The sequence below is a fragment of the Melanotaenia boesemani genome, chromosome 18 (genome assembly GCF_017639745.1).
Source record: "Melanotaenia boesemani isolate fMelBoe1 chromosome 18, fMelBoe1.pri, whole genome shotgun sequence".
Taxonomy (NCBI): Eukaryota; Metazoa; Chordata; class Actinopteri; order Atheriniformes; family Melanotaeniidae; genus Melanotaenia; species Melanotaenia boesemani.
Window position 1 is genome coordinate 17,856,063 of NC_055699.1, and position 9,851 is coordinate 17,865,913.

Sequence of the window (9,851 nt, forward strand, 5' to 3'; positions counted from 1 at the left end):
AAAGATCATTTACTCATGCAATGAAATAATCAGTTACTGTACCTTAAATGGCGAAACTCTGATAGTGTATTAGTTTGTTTGTTTGTTTGTTTTTCTCAGGGGGTTTTCAATCACTCAGGAAGTGGGCTGAATCCCTGCAATGAGGAAGAATGGGGAGCGGAAAGCAAGAAATAAGGAGCAAAGAAAGGTTGCAACAACTTTTAACAAAACATGACATGCGAATGAGCACTGAGTCCTCATTTACATATGGTGACATTTTGCAGAGAATATTTCAACGTTAGGCTGAGCTGTAATGAACTCCTGCCAGGGAGCAGTCAAGGAATAATGTTTCCATAAAGGTAACCTGTCCACATCTCCTCCAGGAGAAAGATGTGGAGGAGGAAAAGAGACATTTTTTTCCCTCTCTCTCTCTCTTCTTCCATGTTGGCTGTTTGGTAACAAAGGGGTATTTTTCTTTCCATGTGCTTCATCCATCTTAGCCGATACTGATTTAGTGTATTTTTCCAGCCTTTTTACAGGCTAATTGCACACAGCGACGGTGAATTTGTTAGTGGTGACACCTTGCCTACCCATTGGGAATGCATCTCATTACCGGACGCAATGTCCAGGAACATCAGATATTATTAGCTGTCATTAATCTGCCATACATGGTGGAGGGGGAGAAGGGTGGAAGGGGGAGAAGGGCAACAAAGGACACAAAGAGACAAATATGATGGCTGGCAAGGGCTATGTGGTGAGGTCAGAGGTCACAAAGGTTACAAAGAACGCAGGTGGGCTGGAGGAGGTAGAGCTTATGAAAGATGGCATTTGCATGGACCTCAAACTGAGAGAAAATAATTATCATCGTTAAAGGACAGAATTTTAGTGCACCTTAAACTTCATCAAGTTGTAATTTCAACACTTGTAAGATGACATATAAGTAAGAGTTAATTATTACCAAAAAAAATATTCCACTCAGTGAAAGAAAACAACAAAATGTTTCTCACTTTTGTTCCATCAGGAGAAAAATAAATTCTACATTTTACAAGCATGTTGTGAAAAATTATTTTCAGTTTCATATTTATTAAAGTGCAAGAGAAGAAAATGACACACAACAAAGCTTCATGTCAGTTAATAATTAATTATTATGTGTATTATAATTATCTTGACGACAAACAGATTGGGACTTTTGTAAATAAAAACAAAATATTCAGGAAAATTTTAAAAAACAAATTTATGATTAAATAGAAATATCAAACCATTTATGTTTATTAAATGATCCTTATTGTATTACTGTATGCCATTTCAGTTGGACTGGCTTTGATTAAAGTACACACATTGAATGTGACTGGTTTTTTGTAAACAGATCAACTATTGGGCCTGTTTTTGTCATGTTTCAAACTGCGTTTTGTTTCCAAATCCCATTTGACTCAAATGAATATGACAACCTTAAAGTAGATTTTCAAGAAAAAATTCAATCTCTTTCAATGCCGTCTGATTGTTGCCCAAAAAGAGTATGCTTTTTTTTTCTTTCTTTCTTTTTGCCACACATATGTTTGATTTGATACAGCATCTTTGGCTGTTTTTCCTGCACAGCCCCGCCTGAAGACTGCTACATGCATACTAGATAGGATTACACCTTCTAAGCAGATTTTGTTGTGGAAGGGTTAACACAGATCCCCCTGCTTTGCTGAACAAACAGGACACCATCTGAAGACACAGGAACTAACCGGGCTCTCATTAAGAGAATTTTTTTTTCTTCTCTGGAGTTGGGGGGTTCCACCCAGTTTCTTTTTTTCTGTTGAAGAAGCACGTTGCGGCCTCCTGCCGCGTCACCAGGCTCTTTGAGTGAGATGGAGTATTTGGCCTAATGACTAAAAGTTCCTCTATAAAAAGTATACAGCACAGCTCCCTGCAAATTGAGTTTCCTCTTTGTGCCAATTGAGGGTGGTTTATGTAGGCTGCGGGGAGTTCCTTTGAACTCTCATTCCAAAAAAACTCCAGATTCCTGGGTCAATCCCCTCCCCTCCATCCTGCTCCTCTCCCACCAGAGGTTCAGATAGAGGAAGAGGTGGCTGCTGTCTCAGACGCCTAAATTCATGCCACATTGCACAGAACGACTTTCCAGACGAAATGTGTGTGAGAAAGGAAAACACATCTCAAACCGAGGTTAAGGTGACATGGAGCAGGTGTTTCTCTTATCCTGTATTGGTTATAAATAGGTTTATAAATTGAACTTTACTGGATAAAACTTTCTATTTGCGTTTACACAGAACTGTGGCAGCATATAATCAACAAACATTTGAACACTGTCTTTTTTTTTTAAGTTTTAACTTCATAAAATACCAATCACAAATCAAAGACTTCAGTTTCTTCTCCAAAAGAAGGAATTAAAAACAGCATAATAATTCTTTCAAACTTTTCATCCATAACTGGTCTTTTTTTTTAAGAAAAAGAAACAAGTATAGATTAGGAGGCCCTGCTTGCAAATAGGAATTTGCCAAGAGACTTGCTGTCTGTCTTTTGTCCTCAGCTATCTTTATTGCCAAAAGCGAATGTTGGCGTCATCCCATGTGGAAGCAATGGGGGCCTGGATGCCCAGGATTCAGCCAAGTGGCAGCAATTGTTTTCTATGTCAGGGGCATGAAAGCTGGGCTCATTCCACACTAATCAAAACCCCCCAAAAAAGGTCTCACTATAAATCCTGAGACCTCTTCTTCTTCTTCTTCTTCTTTTCCTTCTTCTTCTTCTTCTTCCCCCACCCCACTATTTTCACAATTATGCACAAGCATTGCCATAAATCTAATGCGCTTTCATGATCTGTGAGAGCAGAGTACATAAAACGTGCTTGCCGGATTTGCATACAAACATACTTATTCTAAATCCCCCTCAGAAGTTGTAAATGATTGTCTTTTCCTGAAATACATCTCAGCAAATTGTATTTGGGCATGTTTATGAATCCTATTATGGCACGGGTTTTATCATATTTTGTGGACAGTGATGGCTTCTCAGCATAGCTGTTAAGAAGAGGAAGAGCGGGGCCTTGGGCGATAGACTTTGTCATTTGTTTCAGATGGGCGCTGGATTCCCCTTCATTGCTCCAATGACAGGTTCACAGTAGCAAGACGGATCTGTGCTAAAGTCCCTGCTAGATGAGTAATTCAGTAACTACTGTCTGCTGGGTGAAGAAGGCTTTATTCAGTGTTCATTTTGGTCTTTTGATGCAACACTTATCCATGCATTATTTGGATGGTTGCATGATGTGGTAATAGCAACAGAATCTGCCTTTGATAGTGGTTATTTCAGTTCTCCTTCTTTTCTTTTTATTTATTTCTTGCTTTTTTTCTTTTTTTTTTTTTAATTTTGCACCCAAACACTGTGACATAATTGAGTGGAATGTTGCATAATAAGGCCACAATCGAGCAGTATTTATCAAGAGCTGGAAAGCTGCTGGGCAGGGAAGAGGAGGAAGACATTGTTAGCTGTGCCTGAGAGGCCCGGTCTGCCAAAGAGATTTTAATATCTCGACATGCTGCACCTCCCTGTAGCAAGTGAACAGCCTCGGTAAAATATTGATGGCATCTGGATGTAAATAAGCCAGGTGGTGACACTCACTTAAATTAAAAAGGAGAATAATATCATATCAGACTATAACTATAAAACATATATTTTTAGTATGAAATCCCATTCATATTTGGATTTTTTTTTTTTCTTTTTGCCTCATTTTGCCTTGTTGGACCAGCTTCGATCACGTGTTCATGTCAGAATCAGCCATTAATTAGTCCGACAAGCTGCTGAGTGGGAAGGTCATAAACATTTCAAGAGTTATAAAACTTTCATTAAGTTCTCACGATATCACACCAGTAAATGACCCTCTTGCTCTCTCCCTCTCCTTTTTTGTCTGGATGGTGTTGAAGGGGGGAATGATTGCGAACAAGCGGCTTCTTTGTGGCGGAGGGAGCCTTTTTCAAACTGTCTCGGCCTCTTGACTCGTCCTAAGCCAGAGATCAGAGCTTGGAAAAGTGGCAAAACAAAGGGCCGATTTAATGAGATTGTAAAACAGGAAAAGGAGAAGGAGGGGCGAGGGGTACAAAATAGCCAGACTGCCTGCACTGGTCCATTTCAAAAGGTCTTTTCAGGATCTTCTCTAAGCCGTCTCAATATGAGCAAGAAAAAAAGAAAGAAAAAAAAAGGAATCAAAGGAATTCAAATGCTTCAACAGATTTTGACATGAAGAAGATCTGGATGTTTGTCTGTTTTCTACAAAAAAAAATGGTGTTCCACTAAAAAGAAAAGTATTCTTAGCTATTAGGATAGAAATTCTTTTGAATCCAATCAATAGATAAGAGATTAATCCATTTACACTTTCTTTACGTGAGATACTTCTAAATGAATCTTAAAAGAAACTTTAAGACTCAGATCAGTCCACTGGTCAAGATGAGAATTTGAGTGATGATGAGAGACATCCTTGGATCTGGTTTGTGATCTTAGAAAAATAAATAAATAAAGCCACCAATTATGATAGTCATAAGGCGGGACTTCTTGTTGTTTGCACACACCCTATAAATAGTACTGGCACACATCACAAAGGAAACAAGATTCCCATTCATGTTGCTGGCTTCTGAGTTGCTCTTTCTTTGTAACGCCGGCATCAAGTTTATCGCAGTACATCTGTCACGTATCTTCTCCCCCAAAAAAACCTCTGTGGAATTAGACCATTTAACCCCTCCTCTGTTGTCATTAGAAGGGGGTGGAGAAGACGGACGGATAGAAGGAGGGGCAGGGGAAGGGAGGAATGAAAACAAGCCAGAGTTGAGGAGATAACCATCAGGGTCCTAAACCCATTATCTGGCCCCTGTCCACTGTTGAGTGTCAGGAGTCACACCCAGGTCCAAGTTAGCCTGGAGCTGTTGACCTGATGGTCTCCGCTGACATTTCCACCAGCAGCCATTTCAGATGAATGGCTCTTTGGTGCATGCTAGGAAGTGTCCAGTTTGACCCTCACCTGCCCCAAGATTCCCTCCCTTATTAACTGGGCTGTGGCCCTCTGTCTAACCTGTATTCTGGTGCCTATCACCCCCCCCCCCCCCCCCCCCCCCCCCCCACACACACACACACACACACACACACACCCTCCTCCTCAGCATTAAGACTCTGAAGGCTGAGCCGTCTTTCGATAATAATGGAGGACAAATGAAACCAGTCGGCCCCTAATGGTGGTGGTTTTTAATGACACTGAGCTTTTGTGCTCCTTTCATTTAGACAAGAAGTGAGAGATGAGGCAACCACAGCTCTGCGACAGTAAAACTGTTGAGTGGCATTCTCCCGTTTTTAAGGTTATAGGACATAGTTAAGTTTCTTCCTTAGCGGGCAGACGTGACAGTAATGGGCTCGTCGGGGGATGGCGTCATACACAGCTGTTTCTTTTATGTTCTTTAATTTGCTCGAAGGAGAAAATAAAGCGTCTTTAAGGAGGCCCATTGGACTTGAGAGACCAAATACCAAAAGGACCATCATAGGTGCACTGTAGTTAACCAATATAATTAGCAAGAACACAAGTAATCAGTCCAGGGAAGTGTGTCATTAAATGGCACCCCCCTTCTCACCACCACCTCATGATTAATTTGCTGCTCATAATGACAAAACGAACCTTCTCTATGTCCTTAATGACCCTGGTTAATCTTTTAAAGAAACAGGGAGGAGAGCAGACAATGTGAGATATATGCAGAGAGGGAGCTGATGAGTTGGAGAGAGGGACTACATATTGACTTCTCACATCAGAAGAAAGAGTTGCAGTTGTAAAAGTGTTCGGCTGCAGCTGAGCTGGACTGCTGCAATGCCGTTTTGAGTGGCTTTGCAGAGTGTTTAAGTAGCAATAGACATGAAACAGATACAGCACACAGCGAGCTGTTTTGTGGGATAAATCTCCTTTTAGGGAGAACAGAGGCAACACATGGCACCATGCTCTCTGAAGTGGAGGTGGCGTGGAGATTAGTGCTGGGAAAAGATACCCCTATTACACACCCTGTTGCATAATTAAAAACACTTCCACGTAATTCATTCTTCAGTGGGGTACATATTTGTCTTGGTTATTTTTCCTAAGCCATGATAAAGCAGAATTAACCATTTGAATTAATCATGAGAATTAATGCTTTGATAGCAGGCTGAGACTCTTGCATCCAGCCAGCTGCACTGGCCGGGGCCCGCCTGCTTAACACCAGAAGTGCCAAGCATATGCTAGTTTGAAGGAGGAGGGCAGATAGGGAGGCCTGGGTGGGCAGGGAGGAGGTCCCTGTGGAGCCCTTCACAATGAAACACAATATCCTCCTCCTCAGACGCGTGCAATGACTTAAACACTCCATTGTATTAAATATGAATGAGGTTCCCCATTGTCCGGGTGCGAGCGAGCGGGGAGACAGTGTTGTCGATTAGCCACATGATTAAGCAGATGACACGGTAGGGGCCACAGAGGTAAATAAAGGCCGCCTTCTGTCATTTCCTTGTCCCCAAGGGGGCCCCTGCCAATGGTTCCTCACAAAACTTAGCACTGCTAAAGCCAATTGACGGAAAAAGTGATAATATATGACTGTGAAAACAGCTGAGTGATGGGAGGGCAGGAGTGACAGAGAGGGAGATTAACAGGCTTGGAAGTGAGGGCAGGATGGAGACAGTGAGGAGGAAAAAGAAGCATTGAAAGCTACATTGAGTGGAATATGAAAAAAGAAAAAATAAAACAAAGAAAAGAGGAGGTGATGAAGTGTTACAGAAAGCAGGAAGGGGGAGGCGGCAGAAAAAGAAGGGCAACAGAGGGCTGGGAGTGCAGAGTGTCTTTGATTAAACAGGCAGGATAATTCAGTCATGCTCCATGTCAGGTGTTTATTATCACATTGCAGCATTTGCATGTGAAAAAGACGCTAGCGCTTGCTTCGCCCAGTACTTTTCCTGCATTCTGATTGGCTAACAGGGCATCTGTGCGACACTGTTGCAAAGCACAACGCTACCCCCCCATGTCATGGAGTGCTTGAACCCAGTCACGGGTATTCGCACTGGGCCCAATATGTCAAACGGTTATTATTGGCAGTGTTAGCCAGGGAAACAAATAGAGGCGGAGAGGCTCATAATGAAAGGGAAAAAATTGTTTTAATCAATTCTCCTCATTAATCAATTTGGAGCAATGTGTCAAAGGCATAAATCCCAGCTGATACTGCAGACAATACACATAAAATTAACTGCTTTGTACTTTATGAAAATTACAAATAAAGTAGAAACTATTTGACAACTTGCTCATATTAAAAATACTTAAACATTTTACCACAAAAGAGGACAACTGATTTCACAATTTAAATATATCCAATTTCCCTGTTTCCATTTCTGCTCGCCACACCTCAAATCCCCAAGAGGGTGGAAAGTTTCTCTTTTGGGGATCTTCATTATACTCCTGTAACTATGACATCTCTGTTTTAATGACTCCAAGCAGCTTACTGAAACAGACTCTCCTCTTTTAGTGTCACCCCTTGCCATACCCACAAAATCCTCCATTTGCCCCCACTGATTTCGTCACGGGACATTCAGGTAACTAATCTGCCTTTAAATATGTCTCGAAGGAAGCTTGGCTAATTAGTATCGGAATTTACTGCCTTCACTTTTATTGACTTGTCCTACTTCTCCGATAATTAACTAATGAGTAAAGTAATGAGCTATGTCTTTCAGTCTTGCTGTTCAATTAAAGTGCAGAATCAATTATTGAAAATAGTTTCTTATGCCAAAGCCTGGTCTAGTGACTAAAAGTGCATGCAAAGAGGGGACAGGCCTGATTTAGCCCAAATAAGGGAGTTTAAAATGTGTCTTCACTGTTGAAAACTGCTGCCTTTATGCACTCCAGACCAAAAAACTCAGTGTATCCTAGTAAATATGGTCATTTTTCTACATGATGTTAATAACTTGAATATTCTCAGCTACTGACATAATAAACAGTACAAATATCCCAACTGGAGCTACTCTGTAAAATCCAACAGAGCTCATACATTAAGTCTCCAAGTAAACAAAGTACCACTGATGTATTTTCAGTCTTAACAAAAACAGAGTTCATCATAGAAAATAATTAGAGTAACACACTCCCAAGTGTCTATCAATGAACTTTATCTTGTCAAGCCAATTTATTTTGATGCTGTTTGATAATAGTGTTTACATAAAATTGCATTTTGTAATCAAATGTATTAGAACTGATCATGTGGTTTGATATTAGATGAATGTGATAACAGAGTTGTAATAATACTTTAAAAGTCTGGCAGAAAAGCTTCATTCTGCCGTCTTCTCAGCAACTAGAATTGATGGGACCCCACTAACAAAAAGTGGCAGTAAAATACAGGGTTAGAAGTTAAAACTCAATTCCACATCCATAACATATGGAAAAACCTTTCAAGCCCTGAGCTTGCCTATTGCTGGTCTATACCCACTTATTCCAACGTAGGGGCTGGAGCCATATCCCAGCTGCAACACCCTGGACAGGTCACCAGTCCATCAGAGGACCAGCACAAAAACACAACACTCTACTTAGTCCTTGGGAGAATATGGAAAGGGTTCATCAGGGTTAACATCAGGGACTTACAGGGGAGCTAAGGGGAGCTTGGCTCCCCTGAAAGGCAGAGGAACTCCCCTAAAAATATTCAGCTGATTCTTTAGGGGGGAGCCCTAAAAATCTTTTAGGTTACATTTAATTTTTTAATAAGGATCCTCATGTTTCTTGAAAAGAACAGCATTAATTTGTCAGCATTGTGGATTCTTTTAATTTATTTATTTAATTAATTAAATCTTCCAAACGGCGCAGGTGATCACTTCGTTTTCTGCTGTTTATGCTTCCTTTTGAAGTTTTTGAAAGAACTTTCCATCCCTGTTTCAGATTAAACAGGCTGCATCCAGTATCATTCTATGCTTTTATATGCCATCTGTAAAATTTCTATTATTATTATTTAGAATAACAGTAATAACTTTTTTTTTTAACAAAATTGGAATCAAAAGTAGGACTTTATTAGGATTTTTTTAAATAAAAAAAACAACTTAATTCAAGTTGGTGATATTAAAATAATTACAAAGCATTGGTAAAAATAGTGTTTAGTTTTTGTATTGTTTTCTGTTTTTTCTGATATTTGTATATATCTAAAGTAGGTCCAGCTCAGCAATAAAAGTATGCTTCACACCATTTGATATACTGTAGATTATGTGAAACTAGACTCGCAGAGCTCACATCCAGCTTTCAGCAATTTAAAATAAAACTGCAGGCCCAGCGTTGCTGTTTAAACAGTTAACTTCCTCTTCATGAAATCACAAACAAGCCTGGGAAAGAAAACCAGTGTCAGTTAAGTTATATTACTTACTAAATTCAAAGCACCAGTGAGGTCATGCCAGTATCAGTTGTTGTAACTTTGGTGGAAACATGAATAATGATAGCTGGATGAGTTCCCAGTTTCTTCAGAGCTGAGTCACTGTTTTAAAGCAATGTCCACATGAAAGTACATGTACAGTGCAACTTATGCAACAGCTATGACAAAAGTGTTGGTGTGGATGTGCTCTTCTATTCATGTGTGTCTACCCATGAAAGATTCTGCTGATAATTGAAGCATTAAACAAACCTGTTTTTTTTTTTTGTTTGTTTTTTAGCTAATGGCTTATTAAGAAGTGTCACGTTTGATCAGGTAAGAAGAAAGATTTCAAGTATAAAAAGACAGGAAGGGGAAAAAGAGTTGTGTTAATGTCCTGCAAATAAAACCAACAACAAAAAACATGGAGGGTAGAAGGCGTGAGCATCCCATCACAGTGTTTTGGTGGTATCAATATTCTATTAATATTCACAATGCCAGAGGTCCCGGCTGGTA